At 41.6% G+C, this 14,558-nt stretch overlaps 1 protein-coding gene across 2 annotated transcripts in view; it reads right to left on the bottom strand.

Annotated features, from left to right (window-relative positions):
• Positions 1-14,558, bottom strand: part of PLPP1 (phospholipid phosphatase 1) — an 82,946-nt gene that overhangs the window by 25,355 nt on the left and 43,033 nt on the right. The gene's annotated exons all lie outside the window — the stretch shown is intronic.

The following is a 14,558-nucleotide window of genomic DNA, read 5'->3' as shown; positions in this document are numbered from 1 at the left end:
CCTCGCAAAACTAGACATATTATCTCCATATATGGATGGAAAGGATGAGAGTGAGAGAAGAGCAAACACTGTGCCTAAACACATTCATGCCAAGGATTTCAGACTATTACAATTAGTCTTCTATTCCTGGATGCAGCGTTGCCAAAAGACACAGCCAATATAGCCTGACCTTTCAACATCAGAATGCACCATAGTATATTAGCTATACTTTCATGTTTCCAGACACATATTACCGTCAAGATCATGTCTCTCCTAGAGAACTTCAGAGAAAGTTATTAATGGTACTCTAATTCCAGCTGGAAATACCTGTCCTTTATAGCTTATCAGTTCCCCAGCTGCATTTGTTTTTCTTCTCTCAGTCACTGCCTGCCCATAATTTTAATATTTTAAACAGAGACACAATAGAGATGCTGCTAAATGTTCCTCTACAACTCTTTCTTCCAAAGGCTGCCTCAGACCAGAACATTTTGTCCCTCCTGCCAGCCATTTATTTTCCAAACCCTCGCAGCATTTCTGTGGACAACGTCCTTCAGTCTTTGTCCCTCCAGCCCTAGTTGGTAAGTAAGCAAACCACAATGAGAAAGTACCCATCTCTGGAAACTGTAACCCGTATGTACTTATATTTCATCTTCCTCTCTCGTCATACTGTTAAATTATTTAAATCATCCCAATAGCAGATCATACATCAGGTCTCAAGAGCTTTCAGGAAGTTATGGTTTCATAACAACGGCCCTTGTATACTTTTCTCCTGGAAAGGTTTATTTCAACAAGTCAGATAATACAAACCTAGAATATACATTTTATTTTGATTTCTCACTCTGGCCATTAAGGCTAATGTTGACACTTCTTTTTAAAATAAGCTATTTAAAAATATGAAGGAGCTACTAAGCTAAAGACATATGGCACCAGAGCTCTTTCTAGGTTCTTCAAGAAAGAAACAATCTAGAAGAGATGGGATTTTTTCTATCACAAAACATACATGGCATACATCTCATGGAAAAACACTACAGGTAGTCCTCTATTTACAACATTATTTGATTATTGTTTTTTATAATTTTCAGAGTTAATACCTGCTGTAACAAGTCACAATTCTAGAAAACATCAAACTGCCCAGCATATTCAGTGTATAAAACATTAGAACAAACCATATTGCCCAACCTCACCATCACCAAAACCAGCATTTCAAGATATGACATGTTAAGAGGAGGGCATGTTTTCAATCTTGTCATTGTCACAACTGCATTCTTGAAGCCATCTTTTAAATCCACGTTATACTCCCTCATCATTCGCTACAGGCCCAAGAAAAGTAAATATAGCAGATGGTAATTTGCAACAATAGAGTATTTCATAAAGACAGAAAAACATTCATTGCATCATTGAAGTTACACTGACGGTTAAAACTTAGCATTCTAGAATTCAACCACAATATTTTAGAACAGTTTGCTTTCAGCATCTACTCTTCTTGCAGATGTCCAAGAGGATTTCCTATTTCCTGACAGCATAGAACAAAGTACTGCTAGTAAAATATTTTTTTAGCAAATACTTGCACCCATTACTTCCCTTGGATTACAAATTTTCCTCAATCGCACCAAGAAGCTTTTTGGAGATGACTGCCAGGGGACTGATGAATTACAAAAAAGAATTATTCTCAATAATTTTCTGAACCTGCTAATTATGATCATATCCCCCACCCCCAACAATAAGAATAACTCATATTTCACCCAAAAGATTTATAATTAAGAGTATGCTTTGCATGCACTTTAACAGAGATGCCATCAAAAGCTACACTTGAAATGGAAACTTCACAATCATTATACTGTTTCATTGTTCATTGGTGTTCATTTTGATCTTTAACTTTTAGGAGAGAGGTGTACATTGAAACTAGTCTGTGAAGAGGCATGATGGCAAAAGGTTTAGGAGCCAAAAGATGTTAATGATCTCTCCAAGCCCTTTGAGATTTGGATTTGCATTTCAGAATTGGAGGCGGTAGGAAGGGGGAAAGAGGGCAGCAGTACTTTTGTCTTTTAAAAGCCTCTTCAAGGGTTGGGCAGCCTGAATAACCAGCTGCATTTTTCCTGCTATAAGCAACAACATTTTAAAAACTGGGTTCCATTTATGCCATTCCCAACTGCTTCAGGAAGGCTGAAGCAAATCATTGCTTCTACAGGAAACATTTGCTATGCACCAAGCCTTTTTAAGTTGCAGGCCAGTCCTTTATTAAACTGAAACTTCTGCAAAGTATTAGCAACTACACACCCATTTGTCTTCCTTGTCAAAACCAACACACACGTAAAGCACTGACAGAGCTATCTCTGGAGATGTTTTTTGACACATGCTTCTGTTAAAGGTCATGCAATGGATAAGTACTGTAAACTCCATTTTTATGCCTGATTGCCAAGTGTCATCTCAGTTATGCCAAATGCACAGAAGTCAAATCGATTAATCAACCCTTGCTATGGAGAGTTTTTGGCTCTTGATTATGTAGCTGAGAATATGAGGGCCTGCTTTCTGTTCAACCCTGAAAAGACAATTTTAAAATTTCTGAATATCTAATTTCAGGGTTTTAGACAAGTGAAACTCAACCTGTGCCCTGGGATTTGAAATGGTTTCCAAAATATAAAGAGTAAGAAAGAAAACCTCAGTAAGAAAGCCCTTTACACAGTTTGTTTGATGAGAAAGACAGAATCTGCTTTGATTATAGGCAATGAAACTATCTTACATGATCTATGCAAACTCCACCTGTGGTATATCAATATGTAAGACTACAAAATTCCCATGCGCACAATACATCCATAAACCAAGTCTGTAAAATGTGACAGAAGCTATTTCACAAGTTCAAAAAGTAGTTGGGTCCCTCATATATGAAAGAGCTTCTAACCAGTTCTGAAATCCAAGTTAATATAGACCAAGAATTTCCATAGTATCTTGCATGGTCAATTATAACCATGTATGAGCAGGAAAATTGGTTTCAGTCATGACTACAAGCTCAACCACTTACAATCTGCAAAGTCAAGATGGTGTCTTGTATCAAATAAACTGTAAAGAGATACTTCTACTTTACTTATCAGGCTGTTCAACACATTTAATTCTAATATATGCATGGCTCTAGTACTGAATGTATTTCTTAAGGGCGTATGGAATGAGTGACTGTCATCCACAGTTATACATTCATCTCCTTTGGAATTTAATAGTTAAAGCTGGTCATTTATCTCAAGAACTACAAGTTTCACCTAGTACTCTTTCATAGATTAAGGGTTAAGCTATATAACCAAGATGTACTAACACAAATACAGAACCATTAATCTTTCCTCAAGGGCAAAACACCTGATGTCATCTACCAAACTCCACCTCAAATCAGGGCTGAGGAAACGGTTGAGTCCCAGAAAAGAGTTTAACCTGCTTTTATTTCTAACCATCTTACACATATAAAGGACCAACACTGTAGGGCAAGGGTGTCAAACTTGCGTTGCCATGGCGTCATCACATGATATATTGGGACTTTTTTCCCCTTCACTAAAACGGGAGGAAACGGGGACAGTACATGATGAATCTGGCCTGCGGGCCACCAGTTTGACACCCCTGGTATAGGGCTTCATTTGGGAAATCGTTAACACACAGATCCCAATTTTTAGGTAGCACATGCATTGGAAATTGACATCATGGCCACTTTTACTTTGTTCCTAGCAAGCATTTACAGAAGCATCCTTGGAAATAAAAATTATACTTGAAGCTGATACTTTACAATACACAAGATTCCTATTTTTTTCTTAATTAAAAGAATCTAAAACAAACAAAATAAAATGGATGGTGGAATTTTGCAGACCAGAAGAGAATGACTACTGAGGTTTGGAGGCAAAATGTTACTACTTCGTTTTTTAAATGTCTTTGTTTCATTAATTAGACTACCATTTTAGGTAAATTAAAATATTTTTAAGCTACCAAACCATGCAGTATTAAAAGAAGGAACTCGATACTAGTGTTAATTAAAATAAGGAGTTGTTCCCTTTAATTATACCTTCGATACATTTGGGGAAATAAGTCAAGTAAGGTGGATTTAAAAACGTTTTCAGAAAGGTGGATTTAAATGTTACTTTAATATCAATATTGACATATTCAAAGAAAGCCTCAGCTTTCAGTTTAAAGAAAATTCAAAATGTGAATACAAATAAGGATACGGTTATACTGAAAAGCATGACTAATCTTCATAAATATCCTCTACATAAGATTTATTTATTTATTTCTGTTTATATGACTGCCCATTTCAACATAAAAAAATAAAGTGGGAAAATTTTGAGTACTTTCTTCATCTATGTAGTTGTAAATGCATGTTTGTGCAAATAGGCAATTATTCTAGAAACTATTTATTCTGCCTTTAGTTAAATAACTAAAACAAATGATGTCATCCGAAATGAATATGAAATAAACTGTTACAGTTGCCCACAAACAAAATGTAGTGTGCCAACACTACCAAAATTGGGAATCAATTATAACGGAAAGATCTATTTTGCTCATGTTTCAATCAGTGAAAACAATGAGAACGTGCCTACCGTCCCTGTCCTATTGTTTCTTTATTTTTCTTATATGTATCCATGTATTCATAACTATGTTTTTTACTTATACCTATTATCTTGTAAGCAATTGACAAAAATAAATGAATGAATGAATGAATGAATAAATTAAAAAAAAAATTAACCAGTGGAATAGCTTGCCTTCAGAAGTTGTGGGTGCTCCATCACTGGAGCCTTTTAAGAAGAGATTGTACTGTACAACCATTTATCTGAAATGATATAGGGCAGTGGTGGCTAACCTTTTGGGGCTCCTGTGCCAAAAATTGCGTGCACACTCACGCTCACGTGCCAGCACCAGAAGGCAATGCGTGTTGGGGGGGCCATGCCCCTTGCGCATGCATGTGTGATTCCCCCCCTTGCCACCCTTACCTGCACAGTGCCTCCCAGCTGATTTTCGGCCCATTTGAGGCTTTTTCCGGCCTGCCAGAGGGTTGAAGGAAGCCTCTGCAGGCTTAGCAGGCCGAAAAATGGGAATACCAGAAGTGATGAAACGGGCCTATTTTTTGGCCTGCAAAGGCTTCCCTCAAGCCTCTGGCAGGCCAAAAACAGTCCGAAAATCAGCTGGGAGGTGCGCACATGTGCAGTGAGGTAAGTTTGCCATAGGTTCGCCATTACGGGTATAGGGTCTCTTGCTCGAGCAGAGGGTTGGACTCGAAGACATCCAAGATCCCTTCCAACTCTGTTATTCTATGTTCTATGTTCCTTTAACATCATGAATAGTACAATGGCATCTTTACAATAATCAATTTCTTAACCTTTAAGATCCTGTAAGGTTTTTGCTTTTGCTTAAAAGGCTAAGATGGTACAGGTAATCCTCGACTTATGACCACAATGGAGCATGGAATTTCAGTTCAAAGTCATTGTGATTGTAAATCAAGGCAACAAGTAAGCAAACACAATTTTACAATCCTTACGAGGCACAGAAACCAACAAAAACTGTTACAAATCATGGTCATGCTGCAACTGGTTGTAAATAATTTTGCTTGTAAACTTAATTTTGTTTAGGAAGAACTGAAACTTCTCTCGACATGTTGACTCCCAGTTTTACTGGGTACACCCTGCATTAAGACATATGCTCCAGAGCTGAAACTTGGTCACAACCCTAGAACCTGCACCAAAATGGTCAGCAGGCAATCAGGTAATGCAAAAGGACTGAGCTGGATGGCAGGACAATGAATCTCCTGCATTTTATCATCTCAAGACTTAACTTATTTCTGACTATGAAAATTACAGCTCTGGAGTACTGTGCATGGAATTAAAGAGAAGCTTCTCTTTTCCACTCATGTTGCTTTTTTGTCTATGATCCTAGGATCTCTTCTTTTGCCAACTTTATACCCCATTGTAGCCCCATTGTCCTAGTTCTCCTTTCATATGGAGTGTTTTTTTCCTCTTATTCAAAGTCCATGTATTTGTCTAAGAAAAACATATCTTTCCTTTTGTCTTCTCCCATTGTTACATTTCTCTGAATTTATACTTTTCCTTCCAAGATTTGTTAGATATAAATCTTTATAGCTTTCTAACATGAAAAGTAACCTAACTTAAAGGATTGTTCCCTATTCCCCTATCTTTAACATCCCTTTCAATGATAAAACTACACTGCTCCAAAAAATAAAGGGAACACTTAAACAACACAATGTAACTCCAAGTCAATCACACTTCTGTGAAATCGAACTGTCAACTTAGATAGCAACACTGATTGACAATCAATTTCACATGCTGTTGTGCAAATGGAATAGACAACAGGTGGAAAGCATAGGCAGTTAGCAAGACATCCCCAATAAAGGAGTTCTGCAGGTGGTGACCACAGACCACTTCTCAGTTCCTATGCTTTCTGGCTGATGGTTTGGTCACTTTTGAATGTTGGCGGTGCTTTCACTCTAGTGGTAGCATGAGATGGAGTCTACAACCTACACAAGTGGCTCAGGTAGTGCAGCTCATCCAGGATGGCACATCAATGCGAGCTGTCGCAAGAAGGTTTGCTGTTTCTGTTAGCATAGTGTCCAGAGCATGGAGGCGCTACCAGGAGACAGTGCATCAGGAGATGTGGAGGAGGCTGTAGGAGGGCAACAACTCAGCATCAGGACCGCTACCTCCGCCTTTGTGCAAGGAGGGGCAGGAGGAGCACTGCCAGGGCCCTGCAAAATGACCTCCAGCGGGCCACAAATGTGCATGTGGCTGCTCAAACAGTCAGAAGCAGACTCCATGAGGGTGGTATGAGGGCCCGACGTCCACAGGTGGGGGTTGTGCTTACAGCCCAACACCGTGCAGGACCTTTGGCATTGGCCAGAGAACACCAAGATTGGCAAATTTGCCATTGGAGCCCTGTGCTCTTCACAGATGAAAGTAGGTTCACACTGAGCACATGTGACAGACGTGACAGGGTCTGGAGATGCCATGGAGAACGTTCTGCTGCCTGCAACATCCTCCAGCATGACTGGTTTGGCAGTGGGTCAGTAATGGTGTGGGGTGGCATTTCTTTAGGGGGCCGCACAGCCCTCCATGTGCTTGCCAGGGATAGCCTGACTGCCATTAGGTACCGAGATGAGATCCTCAGACCCCTTGTGAGACCATATGCTGGTGCGGTTGGCCCTGAGTTGCTCCTAATGCAAGACAATGCTAGACCTCGTGTGTGTGTCAGCAGTTCTTGCAAGACGAAGGCATTGATGCTATGGACTGGCCTGCCCGTTCCCCAGACCTGAATCCAATTGAGCACATCTGGGACATCATGTCTCACTCCATCCACCAATGCCACGTTGCACCACAGACTGTCCAGGAGTTGGGGGATGCTTTAGTCCAGGTGTGGGAGGAGATCCCTCAGGAGACCATCCGCCACCTCATCAGGAGCATGCCCAGGCGTTGTAGGGAGGTCATACAGGCACGTGGAGGCCACACACACTACTGAGCCTCATTTTGACGTGTTTTAGGGACATTACATCAAAGTTGGATCAGCCTGTAGTGTTTTTTTCCACTTTAATTTTGCGTGTAACTCCAAATCCAGACCTCCATGGGTTGCTAAATTTGATTTCCATTGATAATTTTTATGTGATTTTGTTGTCGGCACATTCAACTATGTAATAAACAAAGTATTTAATAAGAATATTTCATTCATTCAGATCTAGGATGTCTTATTTTTGTGTTCCCTTTATTTTTTTGAGCAGTGTATTTCAGCAGATTGGGTTGCAACTTCTGTTTTATATCACCAACAAGCAAACAAGAAGAAAATATTTCATAAGAGGTGTTAAGCAATAAAGTGGATTGAAATGGCAAAAGGTGAGTGCAAGAGCTGGGGCAATTCCATGTCCCAAATTATTTATGCACTGCTCTCTGGAAAAAGTGATAAAATAAATCAAATCACATAGCATTTGCTGTGATGTGGCAACTTTGGCAGTACAAATTCTGAAATTGTGAGCCAAAAGAGCAATGATTTCTGCTAAAAAACATCCATCTGACTGCTGCTAAAGCCAACACAGGAAAAAAAAACCTAAAAATTAAAGTAGAAAAAGTCTTACAAAATGAATATTCTGAGAACGAGTCATTATTTTTTTCTTTCTTGATTTGAAGGAATCTTTTAAGTACTGTAATCCATATGAAATCCATATGGAAATGTTAATTGATCGACATAATTGCCTCTAAAGAGTTATATTTGAATTGAAAGCGAGGCAGTAGCACATAATAAAGCTATGTATCTTGAATGTGGCAAAAAGTCTTGGGTTCAATTGGAGGCAAATATTAGTCTGAAACAGAGACGTTGCTGGCCTGGATAGCTAATACAGAGCTCAAGGCACAAGTGATCCGATAGTTATCTACCGTATATGCCGGCGTATAAGACGACCCGGCGTATAAGACGACCCCCAACATTTCCACTCAAAATATAGCTTGTTATATACTCGCCCCTCTTCCGCACGCCTTCCACTTTTGCACTTTTTTTTTTTTTTTGAGGCACTTTTGTTCACCGTGGGAACGAATCCCGTGAAGCTGAAAGGAGCAGCCAGCCTTCTCCCAGCTCCCAAGGAAACGAGGCTCGCACCGCCGGGCTCCGCTGAGGTATCCGGCTGGGGCTGTCAGGAGTTGTTACCGCTGGCGCGGCTCCAGTCCGCGTTGCCTCGGGAAGGGAAAGGCAAAAAGGAAGAGCCGCGGCTTTTGCCTTTCCTTCCCGAGGCAACGCAGGACTGGAGCCGCGCGAGCCGCGCCAGCGGTAACAACTCCTGACAGCCCCAGCCGGATACCTCAGCGGAGCTTGGGCGGTGCGAGCCTCGCTTCCTTGGGAGCTGGGAGAAGGCTGGCTGCTCCTTTCGGCTTCACAGGATTCGTTTCCACGGTGCGCAAAGTGCCTCAGCCGCGGGCAGCCGCAGTGCTTCCCAATTACTATTTGCCGGCGTATAAGACGACCCGGCATATAAGACGACCCCCCAATTGGAGGCATCTTTTTCAGGGCAAAAAAGTCGTCTTATACGCCGGCAAATACGGTACCTTTTTTTCATACACACATCTTTTTAAGTTGCACAGAAAAACTAGATCTATTTTTATTGAAACTGGCTATAACAACAGAGCCTTGCAGATTTGATTATGCTGTACCACTACTCCTTCTTATATTCCAATGAATCAGGGGGTATTTGCAGGAGCCACTTCTGAACATTATCCCATTTCTCAGGGCTTAAAACATGTTTTAGTATATTTTGCTTAGAGAACAATTCTTGCATATTTCCATCAGGATTAGTCTTTATACTAATCCAGCACTAGTACAGCGATGGTGTTAAAACATCCTAAAATACTCTATGCTGGTGCAACCCTAGAATGTTCCCATCCCATAAAGCACCACGCTGACATAAGATGTAACACTGCAGTGGTGATTGTGATGGCTGATTTCTGAGCTTTCCTTCAGTCTAATATAAATCTAATGTTGCCAGTCAGTAACTCGGCAGAGATATAGTACTATCTTGAGTACATAATATTACAAACTACTATGAGCATTTTTGTTTGTTCTACCAGACCAAGAACCATAATGTCCAATACTGTTTTCAGTAAAAAGCCAAGTTTTCCTTGAAGTTCACAAGCAATTGTGCAATGACCATCTGCTTGTCTAGACAAGAAGCTCCTAATTAATACCAGTGTTTTTGGGGAAAAAGTGTTTTTCAAAACTTTCACAAACAGGCTGGCAAAGAATTTCTAATCTCACCCATGTAATGAAAAAAGTTCATTCTAAAACATAAATAAAACTATCTGAGTTATCTCCAAAGTAAGACCTTTTAGCAGAAGCCACAGAATATGGTGAAAACATTATATTGGTACAATGCTATGCATGCTGACATCAAAGGTATGCCACAGAAAACATTATATTTTTGCTAGCTGACAGACAGATTCTTCCAAAGTTCCATTTATTAGTAAAGGCACCAACCACAGTCAGCACCTTTAAGGATTCTGGGTTTGCATGTTTCATTTTCTAATCATTTTTGGAATTCTTAACTGTTTTCTGTGATGAGGGGGAAAGTCATTTCTATATATTTTTGTTTTCCCTTACAGTATTCTTATTTCCCCCCCCCCTTTCTTTTCTATTTTTTTTCTTTTCTGCACTATTTTTTCACTTTTTGAGTTTGTATTAGTTTTATCTTTTTAATCGTAATGCTAAATATAATTACTAAAAAGTTGTATTTATTAACCCAGTATGCCTTATGTTTCCTACTCTTGACCTACTCTGGTCTCAGACTCATTTACATCCTTTGAAATGAATTAAGGAAAAAGGACTAATTGCCAGTTTTTGGAGATGCTCTTCACTATGCTCAGTCATTTTTGGTCGAGATTGTTGTGCTGCCTAATTTGATATTGCAGAGTTCCTACCATCTTTGGAAGTGTGGGAGATGATAAGGGATGTTGGAATACGCAGTTCAACAACCTCTATACCCGTGATGGCAAACCTATGGCACGCATGCCGGAAGTGGCACGCACGTGAGAGGTGGCCCGGAAGAGCCCCACTGCACATATTCGCATGCCCCCCGCCAGCCAGCTGATTGTCAGGTATCTGCCGCGCATGCGTGAGGGAAGATGCACACATGGGAGACGTGCACGCATGTGCAGAGGCATGCGATGTGCAGGGAGTTGCGTGTGCATGCACAAAGATGTGCAGTGTGGATTGTCATGCGTAAATGCGCAGAGACGTGCAGTGCATGCACAGGAGGTTGTGCACAAATACGCAGGAGGTGGGGGAGTTGAGTGTGCATTGCATCATGGGTGCAGGCACACGAGCGAGCGTGCGCACACTTTTGGCACACAACATGGAAAAGGTTAGCCACCACTGCTCTGTGCTTTCCATTGCCTATCGATGCCCAACAGCATAGAAAATAGTGCAAATTAATCTCTAATTAGAGTATACTGTTAATGGTATATAGATCCTATGCAAGATCAATCCAGTTTCAGATGATGCTGTGAACAACATTTTTGTCCAATATACATTCCTGCTGAAGAAAAATTGAGGAAGTCCTCTGGGCTGCAGCTTAACTCCAGGTATATTTGCATTTATTGTATAATACTTTTCTGCCTAAACACCTTCCTTGGAGCGTCCTATGCGATATATCTCTCTGGCATCACTTGTTGTGTCTGGAGGCATGAAAGGACCTTTTGCTCTCTGGCCTCTGACGGCCTCTGGCACCAAAGGCCGGTCTATCGGCCTGAGAAGAAGGTCTCGGGAAGAAGGGCCTATTTTGATGGGGAAAAGCTCACCCCAGCCTCCCTCTGACTAAAGGAGGGCCTCCTAAAGCAGGGCAAATCAAGCCGAGAAGGGAGTATCTTGCGCTGGTCTCTAGTCTCTGTTAAATATGGATCCAGAGACTCCCCAAAGAGCCTCTCCCCTTAAAGGGGGCTGACGCCAGCTTCCATTTGTTCTTAGAGTCCATTTGCCAATTGCATAGCCAAAGAAGCCTATGTGCTCTTACAGAAGAGACAATGGCCCTAGAAGAGAATTTGGCTGCAGTGAGCGTGGCATCTGCTGTTAATTCTGCTGCCGCTATGATCTTATTCAGATCCTGATGGACTCTAAGGTCCTCAGGCGGAATCCTTCCCTGCAACTGCCTAAGCCATCACAGAGAGGCATGTGTGAAAAAAGATGCCATCATGGCGGCTCTGATGGCCCAGGAGTCAGCCTGATGTGCTCTGTGGAGAGCCATATCCTCCTTCCAGTCTTCCAACTTCAATGTGTCCTCAGCGTCAGGTGGTATGACAGATGAGGACGCTAGAGCCGCCACTGGAGCATCCACCTTCGGCACATCAATAATGTCCAAAGGTTCTTGGTCCACATTAAATAGCGTCATTTCCGACCCTCTAGGGTGGGTGTACACCCCTGGAGAAGCCCACTGCCTCTTGATTACATCCAAAAACATCTGGGGCACAGGAACAGCGTCCACCACTGATGTTTTCTCAGTGAAAATATTATCCTCCTGTTCCTCTCCCTCTGGAGGGAGGTCCCGGGTAACCGTGTCCTTCTTTAGATGGGCCGTGCTCTTAGCCTTAACAAGAGGAGTCTTAAATAGAGCCAGCTGGAAAAGGCCCTTATATGTGGGGGTACCTGATGTCTCTGTCTCATCTTCTAAAAAGTACCTTTCCCCTGGGAGGTCCATTTTGGAAACACAAGACTAGCTCTTCACCGAGGGTGATGGTGAATGATCTCTGTGGTAGGCCACCTGCTTCCCCAAGGGTTGCCAATGCACCTGAGGAATGACCCTGTCAGCGTCTGAAGTTGAAAACTAGTGCTATTGGTTCAATTCTGCCGCTATTTCTTGTTTAATGGCTTCAAAGATCCAGACTCTCATAAAAGTTGGCATCACTTTACTCTGAGCGAAGCCCCACAGCCGTAGGTGTAAAAGTGGCCTCTGGCTCAGTTCTTACTCTACTGGAAGATTGTCTTCCCAGTCCAGCTGCCATAAGCCCTTCCAACTGCTCAAAATTAGAATAATAATTTGGAAGTTTCCCTGCAAACCTTGATTAACTGAGCCATTTGGTGACCAGGCTGTCAAGTACTGCCTAATATCTGCCAATGGGTCTTGCTGCATGGCTTCATGAGGAATTTGGTGTGGCAGCCATCTTGGAACCCTTCAGAGCCTTGTCAAATTCTTTATCCAAGGCTCTCTGTCTTCGCTTGGCCTGTCTTTCCTCTGCCCTAGAAGGTTTTTTAGGAGCTAGGGCCCTGGCTCTAATCCTGGCTGCAGCCTCTAAATCAGCTGACCTGGGCTTGGCTGAGACTTTGGCAGCTCTCTTTCTCTAGTCTGCTGAGGTGCTGACAACTCCAGATCAGCTCCCTTGGCTACCATCTTGTGTGTGCCAAAAGAAACTGTCAGTGACAGAGAGAAGGAAAAAAAAGAAAAAAAAATTAAGCCTCAGGCTAGCTGCAATGGCTAGAGCAGCTGTCCACAGCTTCAGGAGGCAAATGCAACCAAGAAGCTGGTAATTACCTCAGTGCAGCTCCCCCAGTGAAGCAGTTCAAAAAGCCAGAAAGAAAAAAAACGGATCTTTTTAAACTGCGACAAGCCCTGACGGATCAGTGACTTGTGAGCCTTTGCGCTGGCTGCACCGCAGTTTAAAAAGGCATACTTAAGCATCTCGCAGCTGCCACGGTGCTCTGGGGGCTGTTCAAGAGAACTGGATCTAATATCCAGGTCACAAGCCCCCCAAAATAGACAAGCTTGGTTGAAAGCAGGACTTGCCAACAAGAAGGGAGATAGCCGCTGTTAAAATAGGCAGTCTCAAGCGATTCGGGCTGCCGCAGCTGTCAGAAAGCAAAGGAAAAAGAGTCGGAGACAGAGTGAAGAATCGGCACTGACTCCGGCCCCAGCCCAGGCCACACGAGCTCCTTGGGGCACTCACAGTCCACAATCCACACCAAAAATACCAAAAAACAATCCACAAGCAAAGGGAATCGAAATTTAAAGGGAAAAAATTAAAAGGTGCAAAAAGGAAAAAGGGAGTGAAAAACAAAATGCGGCTGAACCAACAAAGCCGGACAACTGTCAAATCATTCCACTAATCTAAACAACAAAGAGAATCCAGGGAGTAGAATAATTCTTCAATAAAGTCAAATAATTCAAAGCCATTTTAGGATGCTCTGAATGAGCTGAGACGGAGTGAAGAACTGGGGACCATTACCAGAGGGGCGTGTCCTCAGAATTCAACTTGATCTGTAGAGCAACGAAGCTAAAGACTACCCAGCCTGGATTCTAGCCTTCAACTCAATGGACTCAATGGAGAATAACTTCATACAAAATATGAACAAAGTATCAACAATTTTAGGTGCAGCAATTCAAATGTTAATTTATGTTTCTTGAAATAACATAGTTTTATACTTACTATCTAAAGACTTGAATGCATGCACTCCCAGAAAACTGTACTGTAAATAATTTCAAAATAACTTACATTTTGTTCCTTGCTGCTGTTTTTGTTCTTTTCACTTAAAAATACCATGTGTTCTTCCTTAGACCGAACAAAGGCCATTTAAAATTAGATGTGCTTATTTATATATACAGTAGTTCTCAGAACTGCTCTTTCATTAAAGCAGAATTTTAAGCTCATTGTAGTAAGGCAGCCCATATTAGTATATACTCTAAAGACATAAACAAACAAAAAAATCCCATACCAAACTGACACATTTACTTATAGATATATAAAAAGGCAATTTTAAAAAGAGGGTGAGGCATTAACCTTGGCAACTTACTGCACTTGTGACGTTATTGATAACAGCAAGGAAAAAGCAAATAATACTTCTGGGTTCTGTACTGTTTTTCCTTTTCTGCATGAAAACTGTATCTTTGATCTGTTTAGTCTGTAGCTTCTATTAGCCCCTATAAACCTCAACCAGCATGACCAATGCCAGGTTATATCGTTTGTAATCTTAGACAGTTGGAGAATGCCAAGCCACTTCTTCCCATGATATCAAGCATGATCACCTTATCATATGTGCTAATAAAAGAGGCAGCAGCCCGAACATCCTTTCACCAGACAAACCAGGGG

This window comes from Notechis scutatus, chromosome 2 (genome assembly GCF_049901735.1).
Source record: "Notechis scutatus isolate UNSWTSFEM ecotype Mainland chromosome 2, rNotScu1.2, whole genome shotgun sequence".
Lineage (NCBI taxonomy): Eukaryota > Metazoa > Chordata > Lepidosauria > Squamata > Elapidae > Notechis > Notechis scutatus.
This window is presented reverse-complemented; position numbering and strand designations above follow the sequence as displayed.